The 22,652-nt window shown below is 27.9% G+C and overlaps 1 long non-coding RNA gene across 2 annotated transcripts in view; it reads right to left on the bottom strand.

Annotated features, from left to right (window-relative positions):
* LOC129908176 (uncharacterized) overlaps window positions 1-22,652 on the bottom strand; it is a 65,767-nt gene that overhangs the window by 15,570 nt on the left and 27,545 nt on the right. Inside the window, exons 3-4 of one of the 2 annotated variants that reach the window (XR_008771231.1) lie at window positions 20,749-20,783; window positions 8,740-8,782 (exon numbers count right to left, since the gene is read on the bottom strand). This is a non-coding gene — a long non-coding RNA (uncharacterized LOC129908176). The remainder of the gene's footprint in view (window positions 1-8,739; window positions 8,783-20,748; window positions 20,784-22,652) is intronic. The other variant, XR_008771230.1, reaches the window with a different exon arrangement.

The raw sequence follows: 22,652 nt of genomic DNA, 5'->3' as shown, positions 1-22,652 counted from the left end.
TAACAACAAATACTTAAAATTTGTTTTTCTCTTGATAACGCAGAGTAGCTAAAAATGTTATTCCTTGGCGGATTAAGTATCAACTGGGATTTGGAATAAAGTTGTAGATTTCTCAAGCTTAGTGTAATAATAACTAAAGTGTCAAACGCGTAACGGAAGAAATATACAAATGAAAATGTTTCACCATCTTTTTTTTTTTTTATTTTCTGTTATGAAATAATGCCTAGAAATCATTTTATTAAAGTGGAACATGGAACATATTTATATTTATATGTCGAAATATTAAACTTGTGATAAATATTTCTTAGACAAATTATACTCGAAAGATGTTTCCATTTTTTTTAAAGAAAAATCTAATCCCTTTGACCTTTTTAGTTACAAAGTATTCTTAGTTTCTGATTATCTTTAGACATGGGAAATATTTTCACTAGAATTTTTACGAAAAAAAAAAAAATAATTCATTTATCAGCAAGTTATGGATGCTTACTCTTCAAAAATCCACAATATTCATCTTCTTTGATTATAAACTCTCATCATCATCATCATTATTATAAAATAAGATGACATCATCTATACATCGTTCATAAGTTATAACTCATATAGTTAAAAAATGTGCATCGTCATCGACCTAATTTTTTGTGTGTTGCTTTGCCAAACACACCACAGTTCTCATAACGTTTTGACCAAGTTTTTGAATGCGATATGACAGCAAAGATTAATTAGGTTATTAAGCTGAAACAAAGTCTTATTGATTGGTTAGCCTAGCAATTACATCATCATATCATAGTTTTTTTTTTAAATTTAATTTTCAAACACAAGACAAACTCAGCCTTTGTGTGTGCACTCAGCTTGTCATCAAGACTCTGCACAATTTTCCCCCTTCAAACACTCCAACACTCTTTATATACTTGAACACAAAAAAAAAGTGTCAGAAAAACATCTTAAAATTGATTATCATCCATTAATTATGATTATGAGTCTTGAGTTGAGTCTTGCAGGCATTAAGTTATAGATGATAGTTCCTAACTTGCTGATAGTTAAAAACTCAATTTGAATTTTAAGGAGTGTGTGAACTATTTGAGTGTGAATTCTCTTGGGTTGGTGTTCTACACTGCAGCTTCCTCACTTAAACTTAGATCTTTGACCTTTTGTCTTAATTTTTTGTTTTTGGGGTTTTAAAAATATTAGAATATACCCTGGGGAAACTATGTTTTTTTTTTTTCTTGTTTACCGCCTTCCAAACAAAATTAAGGCCTATTCATTATTTCCAAGCAACTTTCAAGAAGTGCGAAATGTAAATTATCACCCGAGGTGATAATACAAGAATAAAAAAAGACATAGTCATACAAAATATTTAGACTTTAATTGAAAGTACAACAATGATTATAATCGCGGCCTGCCTTGGTGATGCCTTGTCTTGCTGCCACTGATTTTTTAGCCTGCCTCAGGCATAAACAGATTAATTTGCGTATAAATGTTTGATATATTTTTTCGTTGTTGTTGCTGGTGGTTTTGATGTTTTCATTAAGTGAAAGAGCGAGAGTTTGCATGAATCTCAAAAAAAAAAAAAAAAGAAACAAATCTAAATCAAAATTATAGGGGTGAGGCTGACAGCTGACTTGTTTGGCGATGGCCTGCTAAATGCTCGCGAGCGAAACCACCAAAAAAATCATTATCAAAAAACCAAACCAAAAATCTAAATGCCAAATAGTTTTGTGGTTTAATATATCACGGGTGTAATTAAAATTCTTCATCAATCAGTATTAAAGTTAAACGTTAAGTAGAAAGAGAGATGGGGGCTATATTATATGATGTGCCACAAGGCTCCCACCTTGGGGACGTACTTTTTCATCGTTGGTTGTCGGCAAATTGTGTTTTGTTCTCTTGTAGTAACTCGTCATCATAGAAATTTGGTGTGAAGATATCAACAGTAAAATTTGATTTTAATTACGTATTACCTTTGGTCTTCGTTTAATTTTTTTTTTTTTTTTATATTTATGACCGAAGTGGGCAAAGGTATATCTTTTTATAAGTAATGGATGGGCGGCAAAGAATAAATAAAAATTACTTAAGATGTGCTTGGCGGTGTTGCGGCAGAAGATGAAAGATACTTTTTTTTTTGGTGTCAATAAATTTTAGATTTTTCAATATGTTTTTTTTTTTTTTTTCTTTCAGTTTTGGTATTTTGTCAAGACTCTTCGAGTTTTGGTGTAGGAATAAATTGAAGACTATGCACTTGACGGGTTGATGGTTATTGCTTAACCAATTTGTATTTCATTTTGGTATTAAAGTCAAGTCATAACAAATTGTTAAGTGCATTTTGAGCAATTTTAGTAGTTGAGGTGCTAATGAAGTCTTAACAGTTTCGGTTAAATTTTGTAGGTATAAATCGATGGGAGATTTTATGGAAAAAATTGTTGAAAAGTCTTTTTATGTATCTAGCCATGTTTTGAGAGATTTGAGTAGTTGTTTGTCATTTATTCATATAAGCATAAGAAATATGGTCCCTGTACTGTAAACTTGTATAAGAAAGAGTATTTTTACAAAACTAATTTAACAAAAAATCTTTGATAATTGTAATTTTTCAATCCGAAAAATCTTTTTTTTTGAAAATTTTGGATTGATATCGAAGTTACAATACATGTCTAAATAAGTTCTTATTTCATTCTTTTTTTCAAAATCTTTGATTTTTCCAAACAAGTTTCACTTCACGTAAAATTAAATCGTTTACATTCCACAACTTATATTTCCAATTATAAAATAAACTTAGCTAACACCATAATTTTAATACACTAGAACAATATTTCCTCCTTATTTTATAAAGAAAAAAGTAGAAAATTTCGTACAAAATCAATTGGAATCAATGGAACGTATTCAATTATTTTATTATGACGTCAAATTAAATTTAAAAAGTTTATGCCACAAACATGGAGAAAAATTATTTGTGTTAGTTTAGACATTGTTATAAATATGATTCCCACAAAAGAAATGTTACGAGTTTTAACAGCTCAAATTTTAACAAAATGACAATTTTGTGTGGAATCTAATTTTTAATTTGTTATCCAAAGTAGTACAAATAAAATGTAGTTTGTAGGATCACTATTTGATGAAAAAATCTACAAAATACTTCGGTGGAAAGAAAAAAGTTACATTCCACATTCGAATAAAAACTATTTACTCAACTTAGGTAAGAATAAGGTAGTGTAAAATACTGTAAGTTCTAACTATATAATTTTATATTAATGAAGCCCAGTATAGATTCCACTAACAGTTTCTATATCATACAAAGTTAGTTTAGAATTGCTTCATTTGTGGAACGTATCTGGTACGTTATAGATGTAATCAACTTTGGTGAAATTAAAAAAAAAAAAACCCTTCCGTAACGTGTTATGTTCTATAGCATCATTACATTCCACAGTTCCTATTCTTTGTTAAAGTTAGACGGAAAATTTCAAGCTCCTGAACATCACCCTTTGTGGAACGCATTCATATTTTCACTCTTTCTAAGGTTTTCGTATAAAAATTTTGGTTACGTCGTATTATTTTTTGGCTTTAGTACAAACAAATGAATGAAACGAAAGAGTCATTCAAACACGAAGCCTATTTGTAGCATAACATTAGTAAAAATGAATATAGGTATCCCATGTTTTACATTGGATTTCAATTAATTTCAATTTGATACACCGTATCCACGATCCACCTACTATTTCACTGTGACATTTTGACAAATTTTCACATAACTATCACATTCTTTTAATTCAAAAGATACACTCGAGAAGATCCGACCGAATTCAATCCCAAAGATTTACCACTTAGAAACATGTGTGGTGCATTTTGTGTTTCCAGCCCAGGTGCCTCTTCATCTCCATCACTTTTAATAGCAAAACTTGACTTTTGCTTTAACGCAAACAATGCAACATCTTCTGACATCGTCATTCACTTTCATCGGAATGTATCTTAAGGATGTGTGTTTTCTATTTATGTATTTTTTTTTATTTAACTTCTCAAGGAATTTCGTGGATCGTGTCGTGGATGGTATGTTTTGAGATATCGTACATTGGAGAAGATCACACTTGAGAGTCTAGTCTAGATCAATGGGAGAGCCTCTAAACTAAATACTCTCTAGGTTTCGAATGTCAGATCAATGCAAAGAAAAAAGAAAAAAAAAAACACAAAAATGTTTAATGGAATTTTACATAGATATAAAAAAATGTAGCTAAAGTTTTTCTAGATTAGTGTCGTCGTGTGCTCGTATAGGCCACGCAGTTTGCATTTGTATGTCAAATTGAGTGTCATTTCTCAGATAGGTACTACCTCTAACCAAACCGAAAACCAACAAAAAGTAAACACCGATTTTTAAGGTGCAGCCTTGTGCAGTCTTGCATTTGCATATGGGAGAGTTCGACGGCTATAAATCATGATTATAAGTCACATTCACATAGGTACAATACAATGGGATGTTTGCGATGCGATGCGGTGCAAAACGATGTAGCTTCATTTGTTTGTGGTGGCGAGGAGTCGAGTAGGTAAGAGATGCTTCACTGAATCCAAAGCAGGTGTGGATGTGATTTGGAATTTCACGTGTCACCCCATGTGGGAAGGGTATTTTTTTGTATTTTGTTCAACTTTTTGGAGATGTGCCACGCTATTTCAATTCTTTTTAGCTTTAAAAAATGTTTTCTAAATAGATTCAGTGAATTTATTTGTTAGATGAAAAACAAGAAGATATACGAATTTTAGTGATTTGTGGATTTTGTTTAGAAAAATTGAGCTAAGCGGATTAAATTAGATTCAAATTTTGACATTGAGGCAAAGAAAATACCATATTCTTATCGGTTTCTTGAAAATAGATAAAAAAATAAATGAAAATTGTATAAGTTCCACAATATTTTTCATGTGGAAAGTGTAAAAACATATGAAAACTGAATACGTTCCACAGTATTTTTCACGTTTAAAAAAGTTGAATGAGTAAACTTTTCGCCTTATTTGAAATTTCCCAAGAAATAAATTGAATTCTTACAAAAACAAGTTGTGGAACGTAACCTTCAATTGAACTATTTAAAAAACTTTTCAGGATAATAATAAGATCAACTAATCAGCAACTTACCCACAACTCACATAGGTCAAATGTTTGTATATTTTTCCTGTCACATTAAGATGACAAATGATGAAAAGCTGCTGATTTCATTAAAAGTCTGTCCAACCCATAATAATTCTAGAAGACAGATATAATACATTATAGATATATCTGCTTGCATAGAGAGCTCTTTATCTTGATCTAATTTTTTGTGTTTACATTGCGTGTATTATAACCATTTACCCAAAAAAAAAATATTCGGGAGGTTAAAACAACGAAATAAAAAAAAAACAGTCACCCTCTTAAAGTATTAATATAGTACAATCAGCGTTGGTAATTTAACGTTAATTAATAGATTTCACTGCAGGAACAAAAATTTAATGAAATGGCCTTTACTTCATTAACAGATGCAAATGTTCCGATAAGAAAATTAGAAAAAAAAAAAGTAAAAGGCATACCTACCGACTTTTGTTTTTTTTTTTCGGTTTTAGATATTTAGATACCTTCATCAATTATTTACATTTGGTAATGATGACACTAATTATCTAATGCAAACGGGACAAGTTTTCTATGCAGTGTGTCCTTTTTCGTGTTATATTGTGAAAAAAAGTATAAAACAGGACTCGAAAAAAAATATATATCCTAGAACTGGTTATTATTACCTTTGAATCGAATAAATTATAAATGAAATGAAAAAAAAAGAAGGAAGAAAAAAAAACCGTCAGTGAAACATCCCTTTTTTGGATTTTTTTTTGGAAAAAGGGTCAGTCGAACAACAGACAGAAGTTCAAATGGTCAGGAAAAGGGACACATTTATTCATATGTTTTACTTAAAAAAAAAGGTTTGAAAAGATTAAAAAAGGTATATGAACTGGAGAATAAGGATAAACATACAGAACTGATTATATCAGCTGGCGTGATGGTTTAATGACATGGATTTGAAAGAATTTATAATAATCGTGAAGGAAGTTAACCTTTTCTTTCTGTAGAAGCATCTGAATTTACTTGGTTTAAGGAAGTAAAAATAGAACTTAAAAACAGGATTGTGAGAATTCAGTGAATCACAATTATAATTAGTCATAAAACAAGTTCCGGTACATAACCCAGCATCATTGAGAAGTCGTAAACGTTTATGAACAGATGCAGGTATTCAAATGGTATAAAGGAATGCTTTAGAAAAGTTGTAAACCTTAGTCTGGAATTTATACTTTATGTAAGAATTCTAAATATATTTTTTCAAGAATTGGTACATTTCCTGAGAAAAGTGCAATTTTATAAACTTGCACTTTTGATAGTTTTGATAAACTAACTCAAGTTCATATACTGCGCAGTATTTTTTTATAATACCTACTAGAAACCCTTAAATTTACAGTGCATATTTTTTTTACCAATTCTCAAACTTTAAAAAATTCTTAAATTTTGTAATAGTTTCCCCATTAACTAACTTTTCAACGAGTTAGTTACCAACTATTAAGTTTAAAATCAAAATAATGCAAATCGGCTTATATAGAATTATGCTCTATCAAGTACCTATGCATTTAAGTATCTTAGTGGTTGTTTATGTTTTCAGCGCTTGATGCTAAGAAGTTGTACAAATATGGTACAGTCATAAAAAACCATCTTTTGAAAAGAAGATTGTAACTATTTTGTTCGAAATCTATTTATTAACGATATCTAAGTTTATGGTTAAAAAAAACATATTCTCAGGCCTTTTTCTATCAGCTTACACATCGTACCTATGGTAGAAAAAAAATTGTTTGTGAATAAAATTATAAAACTTCCACTAATAAAATTCTCTCTAATAACAATCGAAGCTCACATCCTTATTAACGATCAAATTTCTTACACGAAACCAAATCCCCACAAGCCTTCCACAAACAAACAAAAAAAAAATTCTAAAAATTCCAAGACACCCAAAAGGCTACCAAGATAGGTACAATTTGATTTTTCAAAGTAATAAAATTTAATGCTTTTTATGATAATGCGTTTCAAGAAACAATCAATATGAGAAATTTTATGACACAGTCAAAAATGTTCACAGGTCAGAAAAATACAATATTTTTTTCTTTGAGAAAAAAAAAAAAACAAAAATTGTAAAATGCGTTTGAATTTTTTGACTTAGAAGACAAATCAAAGTTGAATAACCGGCAAGGAAGTCGAGACGACACATTCTGGAATGATTAGCATAGGTATAGTAGAGAGATATACCCCCACATGTGTCTATATAATATATATGGAGTCAGTGTCGAATTTTGATTACAAAATTAATTCGGGAACGACATAGGTAGGTAGGTAGATAGTATACCAACTACCTATATAGGCGTAGGTATACCTAAGACGAAAAAAGAAAAAAAAAATAAATAAATGGAAGGAAGACAACAACGTGTTTTTGTGGATCATCTATTCAATTTTGTGTTTTTTCTTTTTTTTTTCTTTTAAGGGACAACCCATGAATTTTTTAAAATTTTTTTTGTTCTTTTTTTTAATAAAAAATGTAAACTGAGACCAGAAAAAAAGAGCAACAGACAACATTTTTCATCGACAGAGTTCACACCCAGGCTAAAGTCAATCTCGTCTTAAAAAAATCCTACGCGCGAAATATTTATTTATTTTATTTTTTTTTTAGAAGACAAGTTAAATACAAAAAAAAAAAAATACGTGTGTTATGGATTTTTTTTATTTTTTTTTTTCTAAGAGCAACCTGATAGTTTAACTCAAGGAACTGGTTGAAAACAAATCCAAAAATAATTCGAGTGTAGGTATCTAATTCCTTTCTTTTCTGCAAACGATAGCAAAAATTATAACAACAACACAAGAATCCTTTAAATTTTAGATCTTGAGGATGTTGTTTTTTTGGTTGTTGATGCCATGTCTTAAGCCATTTATACAATTCTCGTCTACACCATTATGGGAGGTATTTGCTTACTTTTGGTTGGGTCCAGTCATCGTTTAGTTATCGTCACTTTATAAATGATATTCGATGTTCTCCATAGGAAGAGGATATAAAAATACAAAATTTATGGTTGGAAGGAGAATACAAATTTTGATTTTTTTTTTTCTTCAGCTATCCATAATTCTATGTGTCGTTATGGCCTCCTATCAAAGGTAGGTACCTAATAGATATATTTTTTGAATGAGGTTATTTTCAAACCACATATCTAAGAATTACATCAGTATGCGGTGAATACGTCTTTAAATTTGGGTTAAAAAACTGACATTGACATAGCAGAATGTAGAACAAAAACTATTATTTAAATTGTGAAAAAAACTATACCATCCAAAAAACAATGAATAAAAAAAAACTAAATTTTTTGTATAAAATTAAAAAAAAAAATCTAGGTTTTAAGTGAAAGAATATTTTTAAGTTATGAAAGATGCCTTGTGATTATATGCCACCAATTTTTTTTTTTTTGCTTTCGGTCAAAAATCTCTTTTTTTCACCAAATAAAATTTCATAGAAATCTTTGGATTTTTATTGCGAATGAAAACGTTATTTGGCATTGAATAATGTAATCAAAGATAACTCAAAGTTCTAAAAACCGTTTTTTCTTTTCTGAGTTCTTTTGATCAATTTTCTATAATTATTGAATTGATCCACTAATATTCCAATAAATTAAGACATAAAATAATTATTAACTAATGAATTTTAAAATATTGCTTACCTCGTAATTACGGTTTAAAATCCGTTTTCACGATATTAGGTATCTGTAAATTAAAAAGAAAAAATATTAAAATTTAATTTTCTATTTTCAATTTTTTTATAATACATAATATTAATTTTATCAAAAAAAAAAAAATGGTCAAAAATCACGGTGGTCTTGAAAACTCGGCAGGTTTTACAAAAAAAATGGACCCCAAAAGTAATGATGCAGATTTGTTCGAAATGATCTCAGGATTCAAGATTTGTAAATTTCAAAATCGTACCTGATCCCTTTTTTGAGTTACAGGCATTATACAATGTATAATATACAAATATGTACATTTGACTTAGAATGAAAAAAAAAAAAAAAATAAACAATAAACAAAAGCACATTATAATGTCTTATACCTTTTTGGAAAGCTTAAATATACTCCTTCAATTTGATGTTTATTTGAAGTTGATTAAGTTAATAGATTTTGAGAAATTTAATTTTAAAGTAGGTAATCATTTTAGAAAAAATATTTTTTTTTCTTTAAGTTTATTTTATTCAATTGTTTTTAATAAAGGGTAAAATTTTTTTACACAAATCAATGAATTAATTGATTTTAAGTCAAAAACAAAAAACCGCATGTTTCAAAGTATCTTAGTTTTTGAGATTCAAGATTTTTTTTTATCTTTTTCTTAATTTTTTTTTTTTAATTAAAACAAAAAATTAGCCTCAAATCAAAATTTAGAATCCTGAGATCATTTCGAACAAATCTTTATCATTACTTTTGGGGTCCATTTTTGTAAAACCTGCCGCATTTTCAAGACCACCGTGAAATGTTAAATAGTAATATTGTCTCGGTTTTTATTATATTTCCACTAGTTTTATAAATGCATTACACGTTGCATTTTAATTAAATTGAAAAAAAAGCAATAAATAAATAAAAAATAATCTTTAAATGAGTAATATTTGCAATAATACCTTTTACTATCACTCATTTCCCAAAGAATTATATAAAACTCAATTTATTGATTTAAAATTAACATCAACCCATCAATCATTTTTTGAATATTTTTGTCAGTCATAGCAAAACGAAAGTTCAAGTGTTTCTTTTTTTTTTTTGAAATCAAACCTAAATAATGTAATCTGTCATTTTTTATTTCCTTTTGATTTATTAAAGGTCATCGGAAGTCTTAGTTGAAAAATACCTCAAGTACCTACCTACTTTGCGTAACCTAAGAAGCTGGAAATATGTCAAAAATCACGTCTTTCAAAATTCAAGGTTAAGAAAGAAAAAATAAAAATGCTAATTGTGATTTGACAAATGCTAATACTTCTTATACCTTTACCTTACCTATACAAATACTTAAATATTACTATGGTATAGAACAACCCTATATTCATTGGAATAAAAAATAAAACAGAAATCCTTGAAACATCTGCCTAAAAAAATTTGCATATGACTGCGGATTTCTTTGGATTTAAAGTACCTTTACTACTATGCACTCACTTAAATGCTCAGCATGAAGAAGTAAATTAAGAAGAGTGATCCAGAAGAAGAATAAGGATATTCATGGATTGGAATAATTTCTCAGTATAGTTGAATTTTTTTTATTTGATTTTTCTAACGATATAGGTATTATTTGATATTCAAATTTTTGCTTATTCATACCTTACCTACACAGAAATCTATCTCAAATCACATGCATAGGTATAGTGAAAGACAAACCGTGAGAAATGTCAATTTTTGTTGAGAGTTCGAGCATTTGTCAAAATCATGTTAAATTTGTATTCCCTCTTTCGAATGAGGATTTTTTTAATCCTTTTTTTTATTTTTCAAATAAAAATATCTACATAAAAAGGATGGGACATTTTTATATTTATGGAGGAATTTTAAATACTCTAACCGGTTTGTGTATTTGGTATCTATGTTTGCCTTTAAACTTTGTCAATAAATTATCAAAAAAAAAAAAGAAGGAAATGTTGTGTTGTATATCCTCATTTGCATAAATTGATGCGTCGCGCCGTGTCGTCGGATAGGATCAGGAATACAAATAAAAATAGTTAAAAAGTAAACACTTTGTCAGTTTGGGAAAATAGTATTAAAATCCTAAAAGGGAATCTGACTGGTATAAAAACAAATTAACTGACATGACTGGTAATTGACAGTTGTAACCATTTAATGGTGTATGCAATCGATTTTTAAACAATTATTTACTATGAATTAAAAAATGGTATAAACTGGCATAAAATGCTTTAAATTGGTATAAAATCTTATTGGTACAGAATTGGTACAGTATTGAAGTTATAGGTACGTCCTCTTATAAACTGCTATTAATGTTTACAATTTTTGTTTTGTATGAAATCACATAAGCGATTGGTATAAACTGGTCTAAAACTAGGAATAAACTTTAATAGCGACTACTTGTCTTCTATGTTAAAATCAAATTTTGATGTCAATTCCTTAAAAAAATTTGTATACCCTTTAATGACTGTATTATTGATTATTGGTATAAAATTGGTATAAAATAGTATAATTTGGCATAAAATAGTATAATTAAAATTGATACAAAATTGAGGGCCATAAGTGTTTTGATTGTATGTCCATTTAACCATTGATTTGCATGAAAACACGTAAGTGATCGGTATAAACTGGTCAAAAGTAAAGTAAAGGCTTGTCTGTAGGCTTCTTTTGTTAAAATCAACTATTTTATGTCAATTTCTAACAAATTTTAATATTTCAATTGCTTCTGTAATTAACCCTCTACTGCATGAATTAATATTAGCGGACGAAAAAATTAAAAAATGCTTTACATGGGTTCTTTGGGTTGTTTCAAAACGGTTTTCATTAAAAAAATTTGTTTAAATTAATTTGTTTAAAAAATTTGTTTGTAAGCCAAATTTGGCTTCGTATGCATTAAGGGGTAAGAAATCTTACAAATTTTATTTATTCAGATTATGTAAAAAATACAATTAAAAACATCAAAAGATAAATATTTATCATTTAAAAACAAAATAAAGTAAAAAAAAATACATTGTATTACAAAAGGTTACGAATTAATTCAAATTTGGCTCATTTTAAGACATGGAAACGAGAAAAGCAATTTGTTTTCGTCCGTTTTAAACATTTCTTCTGGTTCACATTCTTTCCACTGTCGAAGTTAGTCTTGCTCCAACATTTTCACCCACTCCCAGATCTTACAAAAACTATAAAGTAATAAAATTATTGAAAAATATTATTGGTGAGCCCCCTCCCCCTAAAATTTTAAAGGTTACGCCGCTGGAAATGGGATTAACATGAGAAAAATGTCTCTAAAGGCGAAGGGGCTCCATTTCTGAAGCAAAACATAACTTCCAAGCAAAATAACAATGTAAAGAAACAAAATTTTCCAACAAAAAAATTTAACTAATTGTGTAGATTTACAACCCCTTAATGCATACGAAGCCAAATATGGCTTCCGTACTTTTTGCCCTCCCAAGACCAGGCCAATAATTTTTTTTCAACAAAAATTGGTTCATAGCATACACAATTAGACAATCGATCAAAAATAAATTTTTAATTCCACTTTACTTTCCAAACAAACGCAGTAATTAACACTTAAAGTATGAATATATTCTACATTTTCGATTTCAATGCACAAGACTGATCGACTCACCTGTGATCATAAAATACACCTTTATTTTGTGTCGGACACACGAAAAAACTATCTCTATGGGTTCTCAGAAACTTAAAGAAGAGGATTGTATTTAATCTTTACCATTTTTTTGTGACAGAGAAGAGAAAAGTGCATACAAACAGACAAAACCATATTTGGCTTCGTATGCAGTAGAGGGTTAAAATGTGATCACTCAACTAATAATGTCATCAGACACCATATAAACTTTTCATGATCAATTACTGAATTACACAATATTGCTAAATCAATTTTGTTTCACACAAAAAGTGCGTAACACTGACAACTAGAAGCTGACAAAATTGATTTTTTTTTCTCAAATTACCTTCCAGCTGAAAATATCAAAAGATCGATCACCGATCTTGAGACCTTAATTGGTAAGGAAATATGTAAATATACAAAAAAAGTAATGACAGTAGTTTGAAAAAGACACACTTAAATTAAAACCTATTCACACAAAACTTTCAAAAAGACTAAGATCGATCGTACTGATCCTCATAGATGGACTTTAATGATCTCGAGTTTATTTTACTTTTTTTTTTTTGAAAAAAAAGACAAAAACAAAAAATAGATTGATAACGAAACTAATCCTACCCTATTAGTTCTCATTAGCTCCGATAATGATCTATAAGTTTGAAAACTTTTTTTTTGTGGTTGTATTATGTAAATTGCCCTCATTAATATTGTGCGATATAAAATACGATCTTATGTGGAAAGACCAAAAAAAAAAGCCAAAATGACAATCTCAAATCTCGATCGATTAAATATAATCAAAGCTTTACAAGTCCCCAAATAAGAAAAAAAAAAAATTAACTTGATCAATCGATCATATAGACCAATGTGATATCAGTAATATGTATGAGACTTTTTAACACAACTTTGAAATGAGTTCATATGAGTTTAAAGTTTCAAAATATGCTAATCAAGTCTATAGAGAAGCTTGATAGATCACTTGGTTAGGTGACTTTTTCTTAAGCTTACTTAAATGCTAGGTAGATTATGATCAATTTGTATCATTAAATTGTGTTATCTTAAAAAAATCAGTTGAAATAGTTAGCTGTCAGCGATGACAAAATTATAAATCAGAAGATCAATGATTTTTGATAAAACTGATTTTTATGTATTTAGATCTTTAGAGATATGTATTTGAGACTTGCAACAAATTTATGTGAGATTGAATAGCTTGATGTGGTTTTAAATTTTGTTCTAAATAATGTTTCACTCGCCTTTCCGTAACAAAAATTTTGTTTAACTTGGTTTCCACAGGGTTATTTATTTACTAAGTTTTCACACGGTTATTTTTTGGTTATTCCTATATATCTTCTTTATTTATGAATGAATTTTGTTCTCATTTTGCAAACTGGCATTATATTTTCGAATAATATTGGTTTTCAAAAAGTTTTACAATTTTGTCTTGAAAATCAACATAAAATATTATATTTTTTTTTTAAATGAAAACGTTATATTTTTTAAATGCAGTATTATTCAACATTAAAAGAAAGACTTATATACGAAATAAGAACAATATCCATTCATAAAGAAGGGAAATACCTAGGAATAACCAAAAAATAAAAGGTTTAAGTTAAAAAATAACCCTTTGGAAACTTAGCTAAAAAAAATAAAATTTTAGAAAATCGAGTTAGAATGTTTGAAAAAAAAAAAAATAATACCTATTTCAGATGAAATCTCAATATGTGTTCTTCTTCATTTTGAAAAAATAGATTGAGATATTTAAGACTTGCAAAAAACTTTTGTGAAATTGAATTACAAACTTGTTTTGGTTATAAATTTTGTTGTATATAAAATTATGTATTTAATATTAGAATGATTTACTTGGTTTTCAGATGGTTATTTTTTTACTTGGTTTCTATAGGGTTATATTTCGGTTATTCCTGTATATATTCTTCATTTATGAATGGATTTTAGACATCTCTTTTAATTTTGAGAAACAATGCATTTCCAAAAATATTAAAGTTTTGTCTTGAAAAATGATTAAAAGACATTGTATTTTTTAAGATAAAAATTTTATATTTTTGAAATGCAATATTGTTTGAAATTAAATGAGGTTAGGATCAATATACAAAATAAAACAAAATTCTCACATTAATAAGCAAATAGGTATACCTACAGAAATTCTCAAAAAATAACAGTTTGAAAACTAAGTAAATAAATAACCCTTTGGAAACCAAATAAGCAAATTTTAAATTAGAGAAGAGTGGGTCGAAAATTTGAAGAAAAATTCCTAAGAACAGAGTCATTTTTTATTTAAATCAATTCAAATGTTTACTAACATCAGATTGTTGTACAAAATTATAAATTCTAAGCACAAAAAACCCTAAACATGCGTTTACCTAACTCACTTCTTCCATCAACTGCATGCCTAACCGTCATGCACTGAAGATTTTTTTTCCAACCCCTCTATAAACTATCTGATTTTCTTGTCCGCAAAAAAAAAATCACAATTGTATGTTTTGCAAATTCTATACATTTGCCTCTTGCAAACAAATCCTAATAAACGGTTGTTTGCCATTAATGAGATTTGAAAGATATTTATTCAATCATTGAAAATGATGCGATGTCCCTTTTTTTTAATTCCATCTTTTTGCATATTATTATTTTTGTATCTTTTTTGCAGGTATACGTTGTTGTGTTCAAGACCGCGCATTAAATATGCAAATAACATGTCAATGCGCATATTGTTTGTAAATTACCCTGACAATGGGCTTGTTATACATTATTGTGTGTTTATAAAATTGTTGTGCAAAAAAAAAAAAAAATAAATAAATAAATACCCTTTTCAATGTTGGTGCGGGACACATATAAACATAGAAAAGGGATAATTATTATATGAACAAGGATATTATGAGTAGACATTAAAAAGGAATCCTTTATACTTAAACAGGAAGCAGTAGAAAAACATTGTATACATTTTTTCAACGTGAGGATGTGCAAAAATATGTCCAGGTAGGTATCCTTAACAAGGATTCAATATCAACTGGTTGTTTTTATTTGCAAAATTTGAAAAAAGGGATTAGAACAAAAAAAAGTATTGATTGATCGATTGCTGTGACAAATTGTTTTTTTTTTTTTAACTTTCTAACATAATGACAATGAGAAAGGAGTGCATACTTTTATCTAATTAAAATGTGCATGCAACTTTTTTTTAAGGTAGGACTTCACAACAACAACACACAAACAAATGAAGCACACAGAGAGTATAGAAAGTATAATGATGTATAATCCTTTGACACCTGACTTAATGGCTTATAAATTCACACCTTTTGGTTAGGTTGAGGGGATGGCCGGCAGCACAAGGAGTCAAAAAAGGGTCCTTATTTGCATATTAAATGCATTAGATTGTATTTTAATAATGACTGGGAAGACACATTTTTTGTGTGTCGTGTCTTGAAGGTAGACATGCAAATTATTTTATATATTTTTTTTAAAATTTGATAACAATCTGGAATTAGGTAAAGGACGGCTGGTTTTGTTGAAGTTTTTTTTTGCAGGATGTCCATTAAATATAAAAACAACAGTGTAGTAAAGAAGAAAAGATTTAACCATAGTTTTTATTTTAAGATGCAGTTTTCCAAAAAAAAAAAAAAAAACAATTGAGTTTCGTCAATTTTTTTGAAATTTAGTGAATAGCAAAATTTTGAGACCCCCTTAGACCTCATTTTATAAAATAATGTAGAAGGCATATTAAAAAAAATGTATAAAGCATTTATTTATATGAATCTTTCAAAAGAGAAAGATATTCGTTCTGATTCATTTATGTGCTTTCTTTTTTAATAAACCAATACAAGATTTTGAAAAACTAGTAACTTTAATGATTGATTTTATAAAAAAGATCAAAACCTTTTTAAAATCTCGACAGATGTCAATTTTTGTCCGATAAATACTTCATATTTCATGTTTAATTTTGAAATTAATAAAAAAAATCGTTTTTTATAGAAAATCTTAAAAAATAGTCTAAGACCTCCTTTAAAATGCACTGTTCTAAGAGCTTGAGTAAGAAATTTTACAGTTTATTTGGAAAAAGTTATTATGATTATCTTAAATCTTTGTCTTTATAAATATTGATTGATCGACTAAGATGTAGGGATATCCAATTTATGCTTTAAGACCTCTAAAGTAGATCATTCTTTATCAAAATCAATGTTGAAATTCCGTACTTGAATTCAAAAAGTATTTGAAGATAATTTGAGTAAAAACTTTAAAAAATAATCTTAAAATTTAAATCATAGACCCCAAAAATATAAACAATTTGTTTAAGACCTTATGCCAAAGTAGATCAAAATTTAGTTGTAAAATAACTATGAAATAACAAACTTTAATTACTTAAATGAAAAGCTGTTTGATCTAAGAAGTATTTAAGGCTCATTTAAGGCCTTCGCATTTAAACTCCATATTTTAAGTCCTTTAAGCTAGATTAATGCTAGTGGATTGCATTTAATAAATCAAGTTTGGAAAAAGTATTGTTGACAAAATTCAAAAAGTCAAAAAAAGAAAACAAAAAATGAATTCTTAAGACCCTATGAACTTTGTAAATCTTAATTTCTTGGTAATTATTTTATTTAAAAATTCTCTTAATATTTTAAATATTTTAGATCATTTCTTTCTTATCATACTGTACTTTCAGTACATATAAATCATTCATTATCGAAAAAAATCCCTATTCAAAACCTTAAATGTTTAAATTTTTGACACCATAACACGCGCATCTAAATATAAATATACCAATTTTACCAATCTTTTGTGTTATCCTCTTTCACCAAAACTAAATTCCCTAAATTGTTCGACTTTGTCCATATTCCTTCCACACTTTGTCCAGTGCTTATTCCTAACACATCTGCTAATGGGTGCTGCTCCCTTCCTGGCAAAAGGTGCACACACTCCAATAATAAGTAAAAAAAAAAGAAATAAAATATAAAAAAAATATATATATTTCATAGCCACCATTATGAAGGAGTGCTCATTCGTCTGAGTTTGGTGTCTGTCTATCCTTTTACTTGGGCCATATAAATTTACATAATTACATACATTGGTATAGGTAGGTACACTAAAATGTTAAAAAAAAAAAATAAAACTCGACTTTCCTCTTGACTCCTCTGTCCTCTTTTTCTTTCTCGCGCTATCAATCGAGTTTATGATTTCTTTTTATTGCAATTTTGATCGAGTGCAATAAAAAAATCGTAAAAACTCATAATTTTCAGCACATTGCACTTTTGGTCTTCAGAAAAAAAAAAAAGAAAATAATAAAAACCGCCGACGGCATTTCGCCAAACATTTGGCTCCAACCAAAAAAAAAAAGGACTTTTGCAAAATTAAGATACAAAATGGTCTTTTTCTAGAGGGGAAATATTTCAATGCTTATTTTTTGTATTTGAGGGCGATCCAACCCAGTAGGAACCTTCTTCCTGCCAACCCTTGGGTGTTATGGCCAAAAAGGTTTTCAAATACTTTTTTTTTGTAAACCAAATCTACTCTTACGATCGAGCATTACTCACGATTCTAATCGATCAATTTTATTTTTATTTCTTCAATTTTATTTTCTTTCCCCGAAAAGAAAAAAGCCCAGAATATTGAATTTGAAATCTTTCGAACGTGAATTTGCTTAACATTCCAATTTATTTCTTTTTTTTAGGTCGACCAACATCGAAAGGATAATAATTACGATGTTATACGGTGTGTGGTTGTATGTTCTTCGTTCATAACACGAGTTGTTGGTTGGAGGAGCATCCAAAATTATGCGTATCTGATGCAAAAAATATCGTGCCGAATGATCGGTGGCCTTTACGATGTGCGAAAATTCATGTGAGAGATTGAATTGAATGGGGGCTATTGTTGTTGTAAGCTGTTGTTGTTTATTATGGAATCCCTTTTTTTAATTTTAGGGATTGGCCATCAGACCCAACCAAAACATCATTTTATATGAACATCATGCAAAGAACGTGGATAATTGAAGGGAGGCAATGGTTTCGCATTATAATATTCAAGCCTCCGGGACGGGCATTGAATTAAATGATAAATTATGGGAATGGCCAAAAATAATAATAAAAAGAAAAAAAAAAACAAAAACATAAAGTGAAAGCACGTTTTATAAGCATATTAAAAATTTATGGAATAAAACAAAACAAAAAAAACAGAGAATTAAAGAAGATTCAATCATCAAAGTGAATGGATGAATGTTTATGAAGTGCGGATACAAAATGACAATTAAAGATTGAAATATTTCTAACTCGCATCATAGTGATTGATGGTTTGTTGATAGAATATTATAACAAACTAAAAAATTATGTTAATTTTATTTATTTTTACGTTGTTTGTATTTTTGATGTTATTGAAAGTTTAACAAAATTAAATATTGACATAATTTTTACGTTTAAAACTCATTAATTATAAATTTTATTTTATTTTACCAAACAAAAAGTTTAAATTTTTTTAAGACAATTTGAAGGTTTTTTATTGGTTTGGAATATTGATGGGAATTTTTGCTACATTTATAAGTTTATTTGTACAATCAAAAATATACAATATTAATGGTTTTTTAATAATTTTAGATCCTCATTGCGGAACTGTCAGTATATTATTTTACTGACACTATCTGTATTAACAAATGGAAAATAATTTAAAACAGTTCTTTAAAAACCTTCTTTTGTTCGACACACCTTTGTTAGTCGACAAATCATTAACAATATTTATAAGGCTATCTTGTTTCTATAAACTATCTTATCTCATACATACTTAAAAGAAGAAAACCCATCACATTTAGAATTTCTATAGACTTAAAGCGTGCGGCAACTTAAATTAAAATTCAATTATTTTAAATAAATCAAGAGTTCTTTCAAAAAAGAAAAAAAAAACCTTCTCTAACCAACCACAATAATAAATCTCAATAGCATTAAGTTAAGTTTAAACTTAATCGAACAATATTAATCACTATCTCATGACACAAGCCTACACTCGCATGTGTGCCATATAGGCAAATTTAAAAGAGGTGTTAAATTGAACAAAGCCAAAAGAATAAAATAAAAAAGAAAATAACAAAAAAATTAAGATAAAAATCACTAACAACTTTTTTTTAGTTGATCAAGTCACAAGTGACAATTTATTATCAAATGTCAACCCGCCTTAGTTTTTCTCCACAAACTGATTTGAATTTTTAATTTTTTTATTTAGTAGTTTTTTTTTTCATTGTTTTTGTGTTATTTTGTATTGATTTTCGATTTTCTATAAATCTTAAATAAATGACAATAAATTATTTTGAATTTTTTTTTTGTAATATTTTTATCTTAATAGATCTAAACATATTTTAATAGTTTTTAAGCGTTCTTAATTGAAAACACGTGTAGATGTATTGATGATTCAAAATAAATAAAAAAAATAAAAAACAGAAAATATCAAATAAAAAAATACTATTTAACCTACGCTACGCTGAGATTGGTTAATTTAAAACAAAAAGAAATGTTTGATTTGCCAAAAACAAAAAGCAGTTGAATAAATTTCAAATCAGATATCGATGTTATCTAATTCAATCAACTTTTAATATTTACTAAATTTTTTGTTGACAAATAATGACAAAGCATTTTTATATTTTGGAATGCTAGAATTTTTTATCATTTTAACCATCAATTAGAAAGTAATTAAAATTATCATATTTTATGATTTAATTAATTTATTTTAAATTTTATTAAATGCATTTTTAATGCAAACTTAATAATTTTGTTCGCTAAAAAACTTTTAAAGTTCAATAGGAAAATTAATTTTTAATAAGCGAATAGTTTAGTAGTTTCTTACACAACGAGTTGTTATTGAATTATGATAAATGACATTTTGTATTTTTTTTTAGTTTAGAACGTAATTTGGAAACTAGTTTCATAAATAACATGACACCGAGCAGTAAATTATTAATACATTAAAAAAAACTGTGATACATTTATATCAGGCTTGAAATGTCATAAAAGTAGGGGCATAAGTTTTAAATTTGTGTCAACATAAACTTATACGTACATATTTTACAGCTCACAATTTTCCTTGTACAAAAAAAAAAAAAATAAAATACAAACATGGTCGAAAGATTGTTGAAAATTTTAATTTGTTCTTAATTTAAATTGAAATTACACAGAAATCTTATGAAAAACGGTTTTTCTAAAAATATCAAAAAAATGCATTTCAAATTAAAAAAAAAAAAACAAATTAATTGGAAATAAAAACAAGCATAGAAAAAAATATTTATTGCAACCAAACAAAATTGCATTGAAAATTAAATTTTTATTGCAAATATCACCTAAAAATATTTTGCACAAAAAAAAATATATTGAATAGTGACTGTGAATTATAAACTTCATATGTAAAACAAATTGTTTACCTTTTGATTGGATTTAAAAATTATCCTTATTGTATCTGAAAAACAAATAGAAAGAAAATTATTAAAATTCATTATTTTAGTTACTAAGAATTAAGAAATAATTTTTTTTAATTTTGAGTTAATTTTTTAAATCTCAGTTTTTGTAAGCCCATTTTGGCTTATAAAACAACACGCCATTAGTAAAATCTTGAATTTGTTGCAGTTCAAATTTACAGTGAAATAATGGTTCCGAAATTTCAAGTGGTTTCACTTTAACTTAATGGGTCACTATGGTGTATGTGTAACTTTTTTTTATTGAAAAAATTGAATTTCAATTGTTTTACTTTTGATTCAAAATACATTTAAATAAGGTCAAACTATTTTGATGTAGTAAGGTATTGAATTCAAACTTCAAAAATATGAGTTACGAAACATTTATTCTATTTATTTTAAACTTAAAATCCGTACAAAAATAAATTGTGAAAATATATGTATATACATATCCTTCACCGGATATTATGAAACATGAAAAAAATAATGTCATTTTGAATTACATATCCACTCTCACTTCTTCTACCAAACCAGATGTAAATTTCATTAACTGGCCAATATCTCTCTACACACTCTACCACTATACCATAAATGTTACTATGTCAATTATAAGATTATACAACACTCCGTTGAGTTTCTCCTTTATCAAGCAAGGAAAAAAAAAAAAAACATAAGTTTGTTGATTTGTATGAGGTCCCTCAGAGGCGATCTATTCTCGTTCAAAAAATAATCCTATTTAAGTCGTATTATCTGTAGTTTATTTATTTGTAATCACTTTTGATAAATAACCAATTCCCAAAGGCAATTTTACACAGCATTTTGCCAATTCACAATAATTACACAACACCACTTTGGCTAATAAAGTACGATGGATACGTTAACACGTGCAAAATATATACTCAAATTGTACTTCTTTACGTTCGGAATAAACTCATAGTCGTTGTCGTCATTAGAGTTCTTTTTTTCGTCGATTTTTTACTCAAACATATAGCAGCAGTTTGTACAAAAAAAAGGAGAAAAAAAAACAAACTTCAAGAGCGACAACTCTTAAAGCCATAAAGTGTGTTAACTTGGCTCTATAGCTGTTTGTTAAATGAGGTTGTTTTTTTTTTGCTGCAACACGTTCGTTCGTTCATTCGTTTCGTTCGTTGTCCATCTGCAGCTAAATGGTAAAATTACTATTTAGGCGCCAATCTATTGGATCACCACCATGTGCTTAAAGTATCTGCTAGATATAAAGTACGGAAATTGCACCCATCATAGAGATACAATATTCGTTTATAAACTTAGTTTATACACTCTATACCTTGTCCATGTTGCCCCCGAGGACCTCAAGTCTTTAAAAAACTTAACTTACATTGCTACTGCCAGCTAGCTACTGGTTGAACGCACTACAAACAAAAATGACGAAAAAAGAAAAATTACCAACAAAATGGTTTTTAGAATGCCTAACATCAATATTGCAACTTTGTTGGTATGCAGGTATCCTAAAAAATCATATCTTAGTATCTTTTCTCATGTAGGTGGTAGATAGATAAAATTATGTATCTTTCGTTGTTGTTTTTGTTATTTTTGAAATTAATGCAACAAGTTTTATGAAAATAGTTCTCTCCTTAGTCGATAATGTTCGATGCAAGATGGTTATTTTTGTGGTTTGAGGTTTTTTTGAGGTTGGGTGGATAGGAGTAAAATATCGACAAGCGATCATAGATAAAACATGAATAAGAAAAAAACACTTTTTTAACAAGCGCAGCCAGCGATTTACCTCAAACTTCAAACTGAAACTTGAATGTTGTAGGATATAACAGATTTTGTATTTATTTCATCTACACATACTTAGTTAATGAAATTATAATTGAAATACCTACATATAC

This window comes from Episyrphus balteatus, chromosome 2, assembly GCF_945859705.1.
Source record: "Episyrphus balteatus chromosome 2, idEpiBalt1.1, whole genome shotgun sequence".
NCBI classification, from domain to species: domain Eukaryota; kingdom Metazoa; phylum Arthropoda; class Insecta; order Diptera; family Syrphidae; genus Episyrphus; species Episyrphus balteatus.
This window is presented reverse-complemented; position numbering and strand designations above follow the sequence as displayed.